The sequence below is a fragment of the Palaemon carinicauda genome, chromosome 3 (assembly GCF_036898095.1).
Source record: "Palaemon carinicauda isolate YSFRI2023 chromosome 3, ASM3689809v2, whole genome shotgun sequence".
Lineage (NCBI taxonomy): Eukaryota > Metazoa > Arthropoda > Malacostraca > Decapoda > Palaemonidae > Palaemon > Palaemon carinicauda.
In genome coordinates, this window is record NC_090727.1 from 41,973,931 (window position 1) to 41,993,022 (window position 19,092).

Below are 19,092 nucleotides of genomic sequence, written 5' to 3' on the forward strand. Positions count from 1 at the left end.
GGCCCGAAACTGGTACACCACATTGTCGAACACAAATCTCAGAAAAGGTTGGGAATCTGAGTGAATGGGGATGTGGAAGTAGGCGTCTCTTAGGTCGAGAGAGACCATCCAGTCTCCCTTTCTGACCGCTGCTAAGACAGACTTCGTGGTCTCCATGGTGAACCTTGCCTTTGTGACAAAGACATTCAGAGCACTGACGTCTAGCACCGGTCTCCAACCTCCTGTCTTCTTCGGTACTAGGAAGAGACGGTTGTAAAACCCCAGTGATTGAAGGTCCGAGACACTGACCACCGCTCCCTTCTCTAGCAAAAGAGACACTTCTAGTTTCAGGGCTTGTCTCTTTGCTTCCTCTCGGTACCTGGGAGAGAGATCGATGGGGGAAGTCGCTAGAGGAGGTTTGCGTACAAATGCGATTTTGTACACCTCTCTGAGCAACCTCACAGACTGTTGGTCTGCGCCTCTCTTCTCCCAGGCTCGCCAGAAGTTCTTGAGTCTGGCACCTACTGCTGTCTGAAGCTGCGGGCAGTCAGACTCTGCCACGCGAGGACTTGGCTCCTTTCCTCTTTCCTCTCTTTCCTTCGGCACGAGTACTTCCCCTGCTGGGGGCTCTGCCACGAAAGGGCGGAATAAACCTGGACACTGGAGTGTCTATCCTAGGTCTAGCAGAAAAGGCAGACGAAGGGGTCCCTTTGCGAGCCGAGGACGCAACCAAGTCATGGGTGTCCTTCTGTACTAGAGACAACGCTATGTCCTTAACTAAAAGTTCAGGAAACAAGAACTTAGACAAAGGGGCAAAGAGTAGCTCAGATCGTTGACAGGGCGTCACTCCTGCTGACAGAAAAGAGCACAGAGACTCTCGTTTCTTTAGGACTCCTGAAGTAAACGAGGAGGAGAGCTCATTAGATCCATCGCGGATGGCCTTATCCATGCAGGACATAATGAGTAAGGAGACATCTCTATCGGCGGATGAGATTTTCCTACAAGGCTCCCAAACACCAGTCAAGGAAGTTGAAAACTTCAAAAGCCCTAAAAATGCCTTGAAGTAGATGGTCAAGGTCTGAGGATGACCAACTAATCTTCGAGCGTCTCATGGCTAGGCGGCGGGGAGAGTCTACAAGACTTGAGAAGTCGCCCTGGGCAGAGGCAGGAACTCCCAAGCCGAGAACTTCTCCCGTGGCATACCAGACGCTCGATCTAGACGAGAGTTTAGATGGGGGGAAGGCAAAGGCCGTCTTCCCTAAACTCCTCTTGGTTTCCAACCAATCGCCTAACAGCCGTAAAGCTCTCTTGGATGAGCGAGAGAGAACGAGTTTTGTAAAGGCTGGCATGTCAGCAGGTACGCCTAAAACAAACTCAGACGGCGGCGAACGAGGAGCCACAGAGACAAAGTGTTCAGGAAACAACTCTTTAAAAATGAGCATGACTTTTTTAAAGTCCATAGATGGCGGAACTGCTCTAGGCTCATCAATATCTGAAGGATGATCCTCAGGCTGAGGGTCAGCAACGTCCTCATCCGAAAGTTCCTCATCTGACAACTGATGAGAAACAAGCAAAGGGGTTGGCAATGCTTGACACGCAGCGTCCGCCCGCACTGGTGCATACGTGACGGAGCAGGACGCAGCGTCCTGAAACTGCTTGACAGTCTGGGAACTGTCAACAACAACAGGTGCGTGAGGACGCACAGCGTCCACCCGAGACTGTTTAGACTGCCTAGGTTGTGCAGTCAAAACAACTCTAGGTTGCGGAGGTTGACGCACCGCGTCAAAACAAGTCAACTCTGATGGTTGGCGAACGTCCTGAACGTCACCAGACGCATCAGCGAGTTGCCTAACGTCCACATGCGGCTGAAAATCCACACGAGACCGCATCGAGTGTGGTACTACCCCAACCGTTTGACGTGAGATGGCTACACCAACGTCAACAGGACGCACAACAGAACGCTTGGGTGGCTGAAGGCCAGGATCTCTATGAGATAAACGGCTAGGCTCAACGGAAACCTTCTCTGCGCTGTAGTCTTCCATAAGGGACGCAAGCTTAGACTGCATGTCCTGCAGTATAACCCATTTAGGGTCTACGGGAACGGGTGCGGTAACAGACGGGGTTAGCGACTGAGACGGCACAACTTTGCCTTGCTTAGGCGGCGAGCAGTCATCCGATGACAGCAACGGGTCCGAACTGTCCCAATGACTACATCCAGGACGTTGGACCTGTCCTGAAGGGACCGACTTGCGTTTAAGAGGCCTAGAAACCTTGCTCCATGGTTTCTTGCGTGAAAAGCCTTCGGAAGACGAGGTAAAAATGGGCTCTCTCGTCTTATGGTAGGGGCGATCTTGACGAGATACGCCTGATACCATAGAGGGAACGTCTGTTCGCTGATCAAGGCCTCTCGAACCCATAAGTCGTACGACATTGCTTCTCCCCTGGGCTTGGGAGCTTGCAAGAGGTCCCGGACTAGGTGAACGACAGGCACGAACAGACGAACCCTCGGTCGCAACACTGTTCACAACACTTTGCGCACTAATCACTTTCCCACTTTCCGCCGTGGCACTATGGCACTTAAGTTCCTTCACGTCAGCCATGAGTTGATTACGGTCACTTGCTAACGCTTCAACTCTCTCCCCCAAGGCATGAATAGCACGTAACATGTCTTGCATAGACGGTTCCTGAGTGCTAGAAGGGGGGTTAGGAACAACCACTACAGGGGAAGGATTAGGTTCAGGGGCATGTGGAGAGGAAAAATCTACGGACCTAGATGAACTTCTCCTTACCCTATCTCTCTCTAGTCTACGTGCATATTTATCATATTCGAGCCAATCGAATTCCGAAAGGCCCACGCATTCCTCACACCGATCTCCCAATTGACAGGTTTTACCCCGACAATTGGAACAAACAGTATGTGGGTCGAGAGAAGCCTTTGGAAGACGCCTATTACAGTCCCTAGCATTACACTTTCGAAATCTAGGTACTTGAGAAGGGTCAGCCATTTTGAATTAGTCAAAGAAAATTCCAAAAACAATCCAAGTCATCAACAAATAATCCGATTCAATGAAGAGTTCAAGAGTTTATGTTGAGGAAAAACACCTGCACTGCGAAAGCTCAAACCAAAATAAAGTGCTTCACCAAATATGATGGGAAAACTCCAGGTTCTACAGCGAGTATGAAGACGTCTTGTCGTCAACGTCGACAGAGAAGAATTGAAGGTTTTGTTTACATACAAGAGTGGTATCTGGCCGACAGTTGGCGCTGGTGGGCACACCCGCAACCTTCATAGCGATCGCTCGCGAGTTTTTTGAGTATGTCTTCTGTCGAGCCGCAGAGTTGCAGCTATTATATATTCACCGGCTAAGTTAAATATTTAAAAAACAAAATTTATGACTAACTCACCTAAAATAATTTGAGAACAATCTTTCAAAAGAATTTCTGCAATACTGGACTTTTTCAGATGGTATATTTTGACACTAAATTGTACACTGTATATAAGCTACCTTACAGAGAAATTTATTCCCTACTCTATAACCTAACTGAAGTGTAAATTTCTGAAAAAATAAAACTTTAATGAAAATTTAAACTTATCTTTAAACTTATGTCAGCTGAATCTTACAGCCTCCATCCCTGTTATCATCATCTTTGATATACTGTAGATATGTTTAATTTAATCTTGTGCCATCAACATTCCTTTAGGGTCCATCTCCTTCCCATATTATTAAGGGAATCAGGTTGTCGACTAGTGTTTTTTTTGTTTACTGCCTTTGTCTTTTGGATTTCAAATATGCAGGCAATTGACGAATCTGAAAGAAAAATGTTATTTTTATTAATAAAATAAATTTTTGAATATACTTACCCGATAATCATGTAGCTGTCAACTCCGTTGCCCGACAGAATTCTATGGAGGGATACGCCAGCTATCACAATACTAGAAGGGGGTGTACTTACCAGCGCCACCTGTGGCCAGGTACTCAATCATTTGTTGTTGACACCTCCTCAATTATTCCTCGGTCCACTGGTTCTCTCTGGGGAGGAAAGGGAGGGTCGATTAAATCATGATTATCGGGTAAGTATATTCAAAAATTTATTTTATTAATAAAAATAACATTTTTCAATATTAAACTTACCCGATAATCATGTAGCTGATTCACACCCAGGGAGGTGGGTGAAAACCAGTGTACATGATTAAAGGATAGCTAAGTATCCCAAATTTCATATAACAGTTATCTCAAATAACAATGAAATAATAAGTACCTGGTAAGGAAGTCGAATAGAACCGTTACTCTGCCTTTTATTTAAAGTTCGTCTTCCTTACTGAGCGCAGCGTTCCTCTTGGAGGCTGAATCAACCCAAAGGTGCCAAAGTACAAGGGGTTGCAACCCTACTAAAGGACCTCTACCAAACCTTTAACCCAGGCGCTTCTCAAGAATGAATAGACCACCCGCCAAATCCAAGGATGCGGAAGGCTTCTTAGCCTACCGTAACAACCATAAAAACAACAATAAAAGTATTCAAGAGAAAGGTTAAAAAGGTTATGGGATTATGGGAATGTAGTGGCTGAGCCCTCACCTACTACTGCACTCGCTGCTACGAATGGTCCCAGGGTGTAGCAGTTCTCGTAAAGAGACTGGACATCTTTCAGATAAAATGATGCAAACACTGACTTGCTCCTCCAATAGGTTGCATCCATAATGCTCTGCAGAGAACGGTTTTTATTAAAGGCCAACGAAGTAGCTACAGCTCTTACTTCGTGGGTCCTTACCTTCAGCAATGCAAGGTCTTCCTCCTTTAAGTGAGAATGTGCTTCTCTGATCAGAAGCCTTATATAGTACGAAAGCCCATTCTTGGACATGGGTCTCGAGGGTTTCTTGATGGCACACCATAAGGCTTCTGACTGTCCTCGAATAGGTTTAGACCTCTTCAGATAATATTTGAGAGCTCTGACAGGGCAAAGAACTCTCTCTAGTTCGTTACCTACCATGTTGGAGAGGCTAGGTATTTCGAACGATCTAGGCCAAGGACGTGAAGGAAGCTCGTTCTTTGCTAGGAATCCAAGCTGAAAAGAACATGTAGCTGATTCGGTTGTGAAACCAATGTTCTTGCTGAAGGCATGAACCTCACTGACTCTCTTAGCTGTTGCAAGGCAAACGAGAAAAGCAGTCTTGAGGGTAAGATCCTTGAAGGAAGCTGACTGGAGAGGTTCGAACCTAGATGTCATAAGGAACCTTAAGACTACGTCCAGATTCCAGCCTGGAGTGGAAAGACGACGTTCTTTAGACGTCTCAAAAGACTTGAGAATGTCTTGAAGGTCCTTGTAGGAAGACAGGTCCAAACCCCTGTGGCGGAGGACTGAGGCCAACATGCTCCTATACCCTTTAATCGTAGATGTTGAAAGGGATCTCTCATTCCTAAGATGAAGAAGGAAGTCAGCTATTTGGATCACAGAGGTATTGGTAGAGGATATTGAATTGGCTCTACACCAGCTTCGGAAGACCTCCCACTTAGACTGGTAGACTCTACGAGTGGAAATTCTTCTAGCTCTGGCAATCGCACTGGCTGCCTCCTTCGAAAAGCCTCTAGCTCTAGCGAATCTTTCGACAGTCTGAAGGCAGTCAGTCGAAGAGCGTGGAGGTTTGGGTGCAACCTGTCTACGTGTGGTTGACGTAGAAGGTCCACTCTTAGAGGTAGAGTCCTGGGGAAGTCGACTAGCCATTGACGTACCTCTGTGTACCATTCTCTTGCAGGCCAAAGGGGAGCAACCAGCGTCAGCCGTGTCCCTTCGTGCGAGACGAATTTCTGCAGAACTTTGTTTATAATCTTGAACGGAGGGAATGCGTACAGGTCGAGATGGGACCAGTTCAGAAGAAAAGCATCTACATGAACCGCTGCAGGGTCTGGAACAGGGGAACAATAAAGCGGAAGTCTCTTGGTGATGGAGGTGGCAAACAGGTCTATGGTAGGTTGACCCCACAACGTCCAAAGACTGTTGCACACACTCTTGTGGAGGGTCCATTCCGTGGGAATGACCTGATTCCTTCTGCTGAGGCGATCCGCTGAAACATTCATATCGCCCTGGATGAACCTCGTGACCAGTGTGAGGTTTAGACCTCTTGACCAAATGAGGAGGTCCCTTGCGATCTCGTAAAGGCTCCTCGAATGGGTCCCTCCTTGCTTGGAGATGTAAGCCAAGGCTGTGGTGTTGTCTGAATTCACCTCCACCACTTTGCCTAGCAGGAGGGACTTGAAGTTCAACAGGGCAAGATGGACTGCTAACAGTTCCTTGCAGTTGATGTGGAGTAATCCTTGTTCCTTGTTCCATACTCCTGAGCATTCCCGTCCGTCCAAGGTCGCACCCCAGCCCGAGTCCGATGCATCCGAGAAGAGATGAAGATGGGGGGTCTGGATGGCCAATGATAGACCCTCCTTGAGAAGAAGATTGTGCTTCCACCACCGGAGAGTGGTCTTCATCTCTTGGTTGATAGGGATAGAGACTGCTTCTAGAGTCGAGCCCTTGTCCCAATGAGCTGCAAGATGGAATTGAAGAGGGCGGAGGTGGAGTCTCCCTAGCTCGACAAACAGGGCCAGAGATGAGAGGGTCCCTGTGAGACTCATCCACTGTCTCACTGAGCAATTGCTCCTCTTCAGCATGCTCATGATGCACTGTAGGGCTTGGTTTATCCTGGGGGCCGATGGAAAAGCCCGAAAATCCCGACTCTGAATCTCCATTCCCAGGTACACAATGGATTGGGAGGGAATGAGTTGAGATTTCTCTATATTGACTAATAGACCTAGGTCTCTGATTAGATCTAAAGTCCAAGAGAGGTTCTCCAGACAACGACGACTCGTGGAGGCTCTCAACAGCCAGTCGTCTAGGTAGAGGGAGGCTCTGATGTTCGATAAGTGCAGGAATTTCGCTACATTCCTCATCAGATGAGTAAAGACCATAGGAGCTGTGCTTAGGCCAAAACACAGGGCTTGGAACTGATAGACAACCTTTCCGAAAACGAATCTCAGGAAAGGTTGGGAGTTTGGATGAATGGGAACGTGAAAGTATGCATCTTTCAAGTCCAACGAGACCATCCAGTCCTCCTGTCTGACCGCTGCTAAGACCGACTTGGTCGTCTCCATTGTGAACGTCTGCTTGGTGACATACTCGTTGAGAGAGCTGACGTCCAGCACCGGTCTCCAACCTCCTGTCTTTTTGGCCACAAGAAAGAGACGGTTGTAGAAGCCCGGGGATTGATGGTCCCGGACTATAACCACTGCCTTCTTCTGCACAAGTAGCGACACCTCCTGTTGCAATGCTAGCCTCTTGTCCTCTTCTTTGTAGTTGGGAGAGAGGTTGATGGGCGATGTGGTCAGAGGCGGTTTGAGGCAGAATGGAATCCTGTAACCGTACCTCAGCCAACTGACAGACTGTGCGTCTGCACCTCTCTTCTCCCAGGCTTGCCAGAAGATCTTGAGCCTGGCTCCTACTGTTGTCTGGAGAATCTGAGAGTCAGTGCTTTCCCTTAGATGTCCTGGGTCCTTTCTTAGACTTGCCCCTGTGAGAGTCTGGACGGGAGCTTCCTCGGCTGGGGGCTCTACCACGAAAGGGCGGTATGAACCTAGTGGCCGGGGTATCAGCCACTGGAGAGCGATAAGTCTTGGGGACAGAGGTGGTAACCTTAGACTTACGAGCCGATGAGGCTACAAGATCGTGCGTGTCCTTCTGTATCAGGGCAGCCGACAAGTCCTTAACTAGCTCCTCGGGAAAGAGGAACTTTGAGAGTGGAGCAAAAAGGAGCTGTGACCGCTGGCACGGTGTAATGCTGGCTGAGAGGAAGGTACACAGTTGTTCCCTTTTCTTCAACACCCCTGATACAAATAACGACGCTAGCTCACCCGATCCATCCCTGATAGCCTTATCCATGCAGGACATAATTAACATGGCAGAGTCTTTGTCCGCAGGAGATGTTTTCTTGCTGAGGGCTCCCAGGCACCAGTCGAGAAAGTTGAACATTTCGAAAGCTCTGAACAACCCTTTCAGAAGATGATCCAGGTCTGAGAAGGTCCAACAAACCTTCGAGCGTCTCATCGCAGTCCTCCTAGGCGAGTCCACCAGACTTGAGAAGTCAGCCTGGGCAGAGGCAGGAACTCCCAAGCCTGGTGCTTCCCCTGTGGCATACCAAACGCAACCTTTCGATGCGAGCTTCGTTGGAGGGAACATGAAGGAAGTCTTGCCCAGGTGTTGTTTAGACTGAAGCCACTCCCCTAAGGTCCTTAAGGCCCTCTTGGAGGATCTAGCTAGGACAAGCTTAGTATAGCTCGACTTAGCTTGTTGCACGCCTAGCGAAAACTCAGATGGAGGAGAGCAGGGAACAGCAGAGACGAAGTGGTCAGGGTAAAGCTCCCTGAGTAGAGCCAAGACCTTTCTAAAATCAACAGACAATGGAGAAAGCTTAGACTCCTCCACGTCTGATGAGGGATCAAGATGTGCCTCCTCATCATCCGACACTTCATCAGCAGAAGGTAGCGAAGCAAAAGGACCAGAATGCTGAACCGCAGAGTCAGAACGGGTAGGAACAACAACAGAGGTTTCCTCAACTTGAGGGAAAACCTGAGGTTCAGACTGCATAGGCTGAACAACAGTCGGAGCAGAAGGCAGGTGCAAGGGTGAAGGAGGTTGACTCCTAGCAAGAGTTGCACCCAAGGATTGCACCAGCTGAGCGGAGGACGGAGGCGGAGTAGTCCGTTCCTGTTCCTGAGAGATGAGTGGAGCATGAGAAGGTTGAGGCTGCGCAGAACAAGGTAAAGTTCTAGCAAGCTGAGGCTCCTGAGGCGCAAGTGCATGGTGTAGATGAGCTTGCCTAGATGAGGGATGAACTCGGTGCAGCGCTGGTTGAGCAGACAGACTCACGGAGGGGAGAGGTTGTTGTACCCCAACCGAGAGTTGCACCACTGGTGGAGCAGCAAGGGGAGGAGGAGGAAGAGTGTAACTCTCCTGATCCCAAAGCAAGGGTTGCCTTAAAGAAGGCTGAGGCTGAACAACATTGTGAACAGCAAACTCCGAAAGTGGTTCAACATCGTACGCCTGGCAGATGGTGCTGCGACCAGGCGGAGCAGGTGCAGGCTGGGCGAGCACAGGCGGAGCAGGTGCAGGCTGGGCGAGCACAGGTGCAGCGAGAACAGGTGGAGGGAGTGCAGGAGGTGCAACACTCTCAGCCCGACACTCACGCATCAAGTCCGAAAGCTGAACTTGCATGGACTGAAGCAGGGTCCACTTGGGGTCGGCAGAAACGATAACAGACTGAGGTAAAGTCACAGTCGGGGTCTGTATAGGCAGAACCTTACTCCTCTTGGGCGGAGTACAGTCGACCGATGACAGAGGCGAGTCGGAGCTGAGCCAATGACTGCAACCTGGCTGAGCACTCGCTGACTGAACTCTACGTTTAAGCGGTCTCGAGACCTGAGACCAACGTTTCTTCCCTGCATGAAGATCAGCGGACGAGAAGACGGGCTCAATCGTCTGCAGGTGGGAGTGACGGTCTAAGGAAGACACGCCCGCAACCACCGAGGATAATTCTGTGCGCCTAACAAGGCCTGTCGAACCCTTAAGCCCTTCGACATTGCTTCTCCCCTGGGCATGGGAGCTTGCAAGAGGTCCCGGACTGGGAGGACGACTGGCTCGCACAGAAAAATCCTCACGCACCACACTGGCACCACTAGCACTTGGCACTGCACAGACACTAGCACTCGTCACAGCACTGGCACTATTTCCACCCACTGCACTCTTGACCTTCAGTTCTTTAACCTCGGCCATCAGAGACTTATGGTCACTTACCACTGATTCTACTTTATCTCCTAAAGCCTGAATAGCACGCAAAACAGTTGACATATCAGGCGGAGGGCACACAGTAGGTTCGGGGGTAGCCACTACAGGGGTAGGAAAAGGTAGGGGATCATGAGGTGAGGAAAACATAGAAGAGTGAGAAGAACTTCTCCTAGCTCTAGTTCTCTCTAACTTGGATGAATATTTTAAAAGACGTACAAAATCCAATTCCGAAAGTCCGGCGCACTCCTCACACCGATTTTCTAATAGACAGGGCCTGTCCCTACAGTCAGAACAAGCGGTGTGAGGATCTACCGAGACCTTCGGAATACGCCTATTGCAAGACCTACATCGTCTATGGGAGGGAGCTTGCGAAACGTCAGACATCTTGTTTCAAAGAGTAAGTCAAAGGGTGATCCAAAAACAAGCAAAAATTCATTAACCGTTAATCAGAGTTTATATAAAAGCTAACTAGCTAATATAAAAAGGATTCCAGTATGCGACAGCCGTTAATCTAAGAGAATACTTCACCAAATATCCATGAATAAACTCGAAGACCATGAGCGTATCCCAGAACGTCTAGCCGGAAGCACGACAGAGGAATAATTGAGGAGGTGTCAACAACAAATGATTGAGTACCTGGCCACAGGTGGCGCTGGTAAGTACACCCCCTTCTAGTATTGTGATAGCTGGCGTATCCCTCCATAGAATTCTGTCGGGCAACGGAGTTGACAGCTACATGATTATCGGGTAAGTTTAATATTGAAAAGTAAAATATTCTTACTCCAAATGTTCTTAACCTTCAAGTTACAACTGACTTGTTAATCAATTTCATACATGGTCACTTTTTACGATTATCCATTAAAATAACTTGCATATTCAACTTCATACTTTAGAGACCTTAAACTTAACATTGCTTAACCAGAGTTTGTAAAAAAAAAATACAGTTCAGCTTGGATAATCATCTATAACTATAGTAGCAGCCATGTATGAGATTGGTGTTTTCATATCAATCTTATTATTTTAGTATTGGTTTTATGAATAATATTCTTGATAAGGTTAACTATATTGTCATTGCTTTGGTAATACAGTATTGCATTTGAAGTATTTATAGTGAATAAGATTAAAATCTCACAATCATATAGATGAATAGAAAATTAGGCATAGAGTAATTTTGTTTATCTGATAAAGTTTTGAGTGCAAGTACAAAAGATGGAGGACATTATAGATGTTTTTAAAAACTTTCGGTGATTTGGAAAACCTCTGGGATTGAAGCGCAAGAACCGATAGGTCTAGGCTACTAGTTCCCTGGTGACTCAAAATTAAAAATCACCTGAAGAACGAGTGTAAGTTCCAATCGTGTGGTTCCTGATTGCATAGTTCCTGATCATATTATTCTCCATCTCAGCTCGCAGCCAATCCTGTGCAAAAAGACTATCATAGATATCATGTGCGAGGAATCCTGTCTTGAGGCGGAGAGAACACAATTGGAATATTTACACGAGGAAAAAACATGAAGGGAAGACCACAAGGAAACAATGTTGCTCGTGAAGGGAATGTCTTGCAGCCCATACAAGCAATGAGAATAATCATCAGTTCCTCCTTCACCGGTATCATAGATTGGAAAAGCTGGAACAAAGGAGATACAAAATGTTCTGTAACCAAAAATTCCTTGAAGGAGAGGCAAAACAGATACAATTACTGGTGTCTGACAAGTGCGTTGAAGACCAATCCCATAGCGACTGGTCTCACAAAAACTGTCCTAGCACCAAAGGAGACAGTGGAGACCTGTGCTAATTTAGAAGGCACGAATTGTAAAGATCAAGAACATGTTGATCGTGCTTGTGGTATTATTGTTGGATTGGTAAGCTGTGACAATGTGGTCCAGTAATGTCCTTATATTTACACTAAATGTCGATCATATACTCCACCACAGTTTTGCTGGGTTATCATCTCTATAATACTCCGAAGAGGGAACACCTGTACCACGTAATAAAGCATATTCTTTAGAAAGGAAAAGTTCATGATACAAAACCTCTTGCCTCACATATGAGTTGAGAATGTACCAGGACTGCTTTCCCAAGTGAATATGTTCCCGGTACGTACTGGAGAACATCTTGATGTTCTTTGAAGCGTTGGCATTTGTGATGCGTTGTTGGGTAGGAGAAGAATCAGCACAACAGCCAATTTCCTAAACAGTATCACCTACCAAACCATATTCCAGGGGAAAGGAAGCACTCCAAATACAAAATCAATTGCCTCTCTTATGAGACAATAACATACTAGTATCGACTTTCCAAGTGGATACTTTCTCAGTCAGTGCTGATGGTTCTTTCAATGTTCTTCGATGTCTTGGCGTCACCAAAGCGTCCCTGGAATGTCCTGGAGCCGGCAATGCTTTTTCCTAATCTCGTATGAGACCTAACAATAGTAGCAGGAGCATGAGCTCCATCATCTTATACCAAAACAACCTCCCACAGTTGTTCGGGTTCTGATATAGAGGTGCTTCTCCAACAAGAAAGACCTACTAAAAGATTCGGTCAATGTCTTGTGAGACTCAGTCCAATCGGTTCTCCTGAGCTTTAGTGACTCTGTCTTTCTTCTCTTCCGAATGGCAAGAGTCATATCTGAAGGCTGAGCAATAGGTGAGGAAGACGATATGGGAAAAGATGAAGTGATAGAGGAAGTTGAGCATATGTGCATCAGTTCCTTCTCTCGGTCATCCCGGATAGTGGAAAAGGCTGATACCCTTCGTCCCCGCCACCCATGATCATACTCTGTACCAGAAGGAGAAGGAAGTGAACACTTAGCGGGTGGATCACAGGTGCAAGTGAATTCAGGTGTGTGTGAATCTCAGGTACAGGTGGAGCAGAGACAAACATGGAAGGTAGTATGTTCCAAGGCCGTACAAATGCAAGTGAAGCTTGTGCTTGTGGAAATTGGGAGCATTGTACACATAGAATCCATGCTCATAAAATCCTTGTGCATGGAACCCTTGCATATAGAGCGTAGTTTTCGTGACAGTGCTGAGTGTGTTGAGATGGTCTGCTTAAGTGCTAATGCTGCTAGTATAAGGGGGAATTCATTCACCATGATACTTCTGCTGGAGTGACATATCTCTTAATGGTAATTTCATCATATTTCAGGAACTGATGGAAGGAGAACAGGAAATCAGGGGATCCCCTTTATCCCAGTCGAAGGTTAAACTACTCGGTCTCATATGAGACAGAGTACTGGTAAGAAGTATGAATACAGTATTTGAATTGTGTACTGCTCAGTACTTTGTATGATCTTGGTATGTAGGCCTAACGCTCCTGGAACTTACCCTTCTTACGTTAATCGATTATCACAGATGATGTCTTTTTTTTCGGGTCGACTAAAGGTACTCATACAAGGGCACTACACAAAGTGCAAAACTGAACACACATGCAGAAGCAATGCATACCAATGTTTCTTCCAGTTAAGGAAGCAGTCTCAGCAAACACTGATTCCCCCTCTCCCAAAAGAGAGATATCATCCAGGAACGGGGGAGAAGGTTGGAGCACTTCATACAGTAAGCACAGGTAAAAGGTGTGTGTACATCCATACCGAGTACACAAGATACTTCCTTTCCGCTTGGGGACACCTTTTGGAATCTATTCAAGGAAGGTAGGTTCTTGGTGCTGTAATGTCTCCCCCACTGGGAAAGAAATGGTTGGAATTATGCGAACATGATCCCTAGTGATAGGTCTTCCTGGACACCCTTGATGATATCTTCAACTTTGTCTCCTACAAAAGTAGCAGAAAAGACTGTCTCACGAAGATTAGGAAGAGGAAAAAGAAGAACTTCAAGTTCGGCTTTTACCTTGTTATACAAGCCAATGGCAACACTTTCAAGGAGAAGAGACTAAATGAGCTCTATGATGAAAAAGCATAATTAAATGTTATGTTCTTAGTGCTTTTCCGGGAACCGGAAAACACTGAGGCTAAGAGTAAGGGTGGTACTCTACCCCATCACACTCAGCATTACCAAATCCTTCATCAACCAATAGAATACATTGATGATTATGGATTGCCAGTCTCCTTAGGATTATGGTGTTGACTGTCATCAAAAGGGCCTAACAAGAGAGGGAATATACAGTAAGCAAGAAAGTGAATATGGGCAGGTTTGCACAAGAAACTATCACATAGCTAGAGTTATTTTGAAGCAATGAAAATTCTCCTCATTAATGTCCCTTTCATATGAACACCTACCAACAAATTATCCTAAAAAAAATTCTAGTGATTTGAGGATGCAGGACACCTGAAAACAAAGGGAAAGCTCAGTGGCCTGTTGGGTGGGAGAGGCTCACCCGCCACCCAACACCTAACTATCGACACCTCATAAGTCTCAATAGCATTTTCCAGCTTCACTAAAGCATACTCCTATTAAAGGATGAAGGCTTGCATTTGTGTAGGAACAAATATACTTAATAGAACTTTTGTTGACATTGCAGTATTATAATTAAAGCTTTGGGCATGGAAAATACTAAAATGCATATTTTTCAAAAAGTAATTTGTATTTTTCCTAACTACAATATGCAAACCTGAGTTCATTAATAGAAGCATAATTTCAGCATAGCTAGAATTCAACTGTTAAAATTTATAATTTAATGTGAGTAGTTTCTGGTGATGGAGGATAAGTTCTACTGATAGAAACTGCCCTTGAGAAGACTGGGGAGTGCCTGGATCCCAGGTGTGCGGGGGTCTCATGTGTGAGGAGGTTGATCAGTAGGTGACCGAATAGAAAAAGGTTTATGAGATGACCTGTCGACAGCATCATGATCCGTGTCAACATCATCATGCTCATGTTCACAGATGCTCATGGATCCAGTGTGTGAATCTTAGGTGCACATAAAGCACAGGTAAATGTGGAAGGTAGTTCGTTCAGAGTTCGTAAAGGGGGGACCTTGCATGTGGAGTGCATGCAAGTAATCTGTACATATCGAGATTAGGAGCATTGAGTCACTACACATGGAATACAATGCGCATGGAATCCTATTGTGCAGGGAAACCTTACGCATGCTCACGTTTTAACAATGCCCTCAACCTTCTGCTATTTGTCCATTAAGGAGCCTGAGGTTTTGAACCAGCTGTTGTGCAGCCACTACAGGGCCGATAGAAAACGTATCAAGCCTCCTGGGGGTCACGTCTTGCAGGTAGTGGGCAGTGAAGGTCGTCTGACGCTTCCACACCCCAGCTTGTAGCACCTGCGTCACTGAAAAGTTTTTCTTGAAGGCCAGGGACGTAGCTACACCCCTGACGTCATGTGCTCTAGGGCGACGTGACGGAGGAGGGTCTGGATTCAGGGACAGATGGATTACCCTACGAATCCATGCCGAGAAGGTATTTTTGGTAACCCTCCTCTTAGTCTTCCCAGTGCTCACAAACAATGCCTGCACCTGGGGACGAACTGCAGCCGTTCTTTTGAGATATAGCCTCACACTCCTTACTGGACACAGTAGGAGATGGTCTGGGTCATCTGTTACAGAACGAAGACTCGAAATCTGAAAGGAGTCGAACCGAGGGTCCGGCACTCCCGGATTCTGAGTCTTAGCAATAAACTCAGGGACGAATCTGAACATTACCTCCCCCCATCCCCTTGAATGGGCGATGTCATAAGAGAGACCATGAAGTTCACCGACTTGCTTGGCCGAGGCCAAAGCTAGTAGGAACACCGTCTTCCAAGTTAGGTGGCGATCTGAAGCCTGGTGTAATGGTTCGTAGGGAGGTCTCTTAAGAGACCTGAGAACTCGAACCACGTTCCATGGAGGAGGACTCACTTCCGACTGAGGGCAGGTAAGTTCATAACTTCGTATGAGTAGGGAAAGTTCCAGCGAGGAAGAAATGTCCACTCCTTTGAGTCTGAAAGCTAAACTTAAGGCCGAGCGATAGCCTTTCACCGCCGAGACTGAAAGGCGCATTTCTTCCCGCAAATACACGAGGGAACTCCGCTATTACTGGAATAGTGGCATCGAGTGGAGAGATACCCCTTCCATGACACTAACCACATAAGACTCCTCACTTTGTCTGGTAGACAGATGCGGATGACGTTCGCAGGTGTCCAGACATCCTGACAGCAACTTGTTGCGAAAATCCTCTCTCAGCGAGGAGATGCGGGATAGTCTCCAAGCGTGAAGTTGTAGCGAAGCTACGGCTTTGTGAAAGATGTAGGCGTGTGGTTGTTTGAGTAGCTCGTGTCGTGGAGGGAGTTCTCTTGGAAGTTCCGTTAGGAGTTGCAGAAGGTCCGGAAACCATTCCGCGTGATGCCATAAAGGAGCTATAAGGGTCATCGAAAGATTGACCAATATTCCGGTCTTGTTGAGCACCCTCCTCATCAGACACAACTAGGGAAAGGCGTATACGTCGATGTTGTCCCACCGTTGTTGGAAGGCATCTTGCCAGAGCGCCTTAGGATCCGGGACTGGGGAGCAGTACAGCGGAAGCTTGAAGTTCAGCGCTGTAGCAAACAGATCCACAGTCGGGGAACCCCACAAAGTAAGGACTTTGTTGGCTACTAGATGATCCAAAGACCACTCGGTACTCACTATCTGAGACGCTCTGCTCAGACTGTCGGCGAGCACATTCCTCTTGCCTGGAATGAAGCGAGCCGATAGTGGAATCGAGTGGGCTTCGGTCCATCTCAGTATCTCTACTGCAAGATGGGATAGCTGCTTTGAAAAGGTACCTCCTTGCTTGTTGATGTAAGCCACTACTGTGGTGTTGTCGCTCATTACCATCACAGAGTGACCCGCCAGGTATTGTTGGGACTGTTGAAGGGCCAGGAATACAGCCTTCATTTCTAGCAGATTTATATGAGGCACTTTTCTGATTCTGACCACAGGCCTGAGGTCCTGTGTTGCAGAACATGGGCCCCCCACCCTTTCATTGAGGCATCCGAAAACACCATCAAATCCGGGGGGAGGACGAGAAGATCCACTCCTCTTCGTAGGTTCTTGTCTGTCACCCACCACTGCAGATCCGTCTGTTCCGCAAGACCCACAGGGATCATGTCGTCCAGGGAATTGTAACCCTGATTCCACCGAGACTTGAGTCGCCATTGGAGGGATATCATCCTGAGGCAACCGTTGGGAACTAGACGAGCCAAGGATGAGAGGTGACCAAGGAGACGTAACCACGATTGGGTTGGAAGTTCTTCTCGTCTGAGGAAAGGACTTGCGATCTTCCTCAGCTTTGCTATCCTGTCGTCTGATGGGAAGGCTTTGTGGAGATTGGTGTCTATGATCATGCCTAGATATACCAGTCTTAGAGTGGGAAGCAGAGAGGACTTCTCGAGATTTAACATGATCCCCAGATCTTGGCAAAGTCCCAGAAGTTTGTCTCGGTGTTGAAGAAGGGCTGACTCAGAGCCTGCTAGGATCAGCCAGTCGTCCAGATAACGGAGGAGACAGATGCCGATCCTGTGTGCCCACGACGATATTAGGGTGAACACTCTGGTGAAAAGCTGTGGTGCTGTGGAGAGACCGAAACACAGCACCTTGAACTAGTACACCATGTTGTCTAGGTTGAATCTTAAGTACTTCCTTGAAGACGGATGGACTGGGATCTGGAAGTACGCGTCCTTCAGGTCCAGTGTACACATGAAGTCTTGCGGTCTCACTGCAAGTCTGACCGTGTCTGCGGTCTCCATGCTAAACAAACCTGTTTAAAGCTGAGAGGTCGATGACTGGTCTCCAGCCTCCAGACGCCTTCTTTACAAGAAAGAGTCGACTGAAGAAGCCTGGGGACCCGTCGAGGACCTCTTGGAGAGCGCCCTTCTTCAACATGGTCTGGACTTCTGCCCGAAGGGCTTGCCCCCTTGCCGATCCCATGGCAAGGGAGCTCAACGACACTGGATCTGCTGTCAGGGGAGGTAGAGATGTTGTGAACGGGACGCGATATCCTTGACGTATTACAGAAATCATCCAGGAATTGGCCCCGAGTTGCTGCCACCTGTTCGTGCAACTTTGTAGGCATCCCCCCACTGGTGGACATGCAGGGGGACTGCCAATCCTAGCGTTTGTGGCCTCGGCCGCTCCCTCTAGGATTCTTTCCTCCCCTGGAGGACTTTTTGCCTTTCTTGTCCTGACAGGAAAGGGCTTAGACACCGTCATCTTCGCTGCAGCTGCCGGTTTCGTGGTCTTGGTAGGACGTGATTGCTGGGGTGCTGGAGGTTTATAGGGCTTCGATGTTAGAGCCCTATGTAGGAGAGAGTCCTGGTTGGACTTCCTCCACCTCTCAGCCGTCTACTCCACGTCCTTAGGCTCAAACAAGTTCTTCCCCATAATGGAAGAATGTCTGAGCCTGATGATCTCGGTATTGGGGACCTTTGGATGGAATCTCTCAGACACCGCATCTCGACGTTTCAAGATGGTATTAGCCCACAAGTTCGAGACTTGGTGGGCTAGAAACTCGATCGTACGAGTGCCCGAGAGTAAAATGGTATTTTCATTATAAAATAAATTTTTGAACATACTTACCCGGTAGTTATATATATAGTGCACGTCCCTGACGTCACGGCAGAAAATTCAAAACTCGCACCAATCGCCGATTGGATAGCCAGGTGTACCACCCCTGCGCCCTAGCGAGGTACCTAGGAACTATTCCAGGAACCCTCATATATTCCATGCCTCTAGTCTCTTAGAGGGGAGGAGGGCGGGTCTTTAATTATATATAATTACTGGGTAAGTATGTTCATAAATTTATTCTATAATGAAAATACCATTTTTAAACATAAGACTTACCCGGTAGTTATATATATAGCTGATTAACACCTTTGGTGGAGGGTTAGAGACAGCTAGTATATCTGGAATTTTTCTTAAGAATTAATTAAAACAAACTTAAGGGTTCGTACCTGATAAGGAAGCCGACTTCAAAGATTCTCTGTCTCATTATGTCTGCTAGCCTTATGAGATCCAGCGATCCTCCCAGGGGGCTGAAGATCTCTAGGGACTGTCAAACCGGTGTATATACCTCATTATGACAGAACTTCCTCAAATGACCAGTTCTGGGCGCTCAAGGAACAAAATTGACCACCTGACTAAAATCAATGATTTTGGAAGACTGACACAGTTTCCACAAACAACCATAAAAACAAATAAAAGTTCCAAGAGAAGAAAAGGTTATTGGGATTATGGGAACGTAGTGGTGGATCCTTCACCCACTACTGCACTTGCTATCATGAATGGTCCCAGAGTGTAGCAGTCCTCATAAAGAGTCTGGACACGATTAAAAAAGTGTGAAGTGAACACAGATTTACTCCCCCAAATGGTTGTGTC

General features: G+C 47.1%; 1 long non-coding RNA gene across 1 annotated transcript in view; it reads right to left on the minus strand.

Moving 5' to 3' along the window:
• Positions 1–19,092, minus strand: part of LOC137637112 (uncharacterized) — a 49,645-nt gene that overhangs the window by 9,404 nt on the left and 21,149 nt on the right. The window lies entirely within an intron of this gene.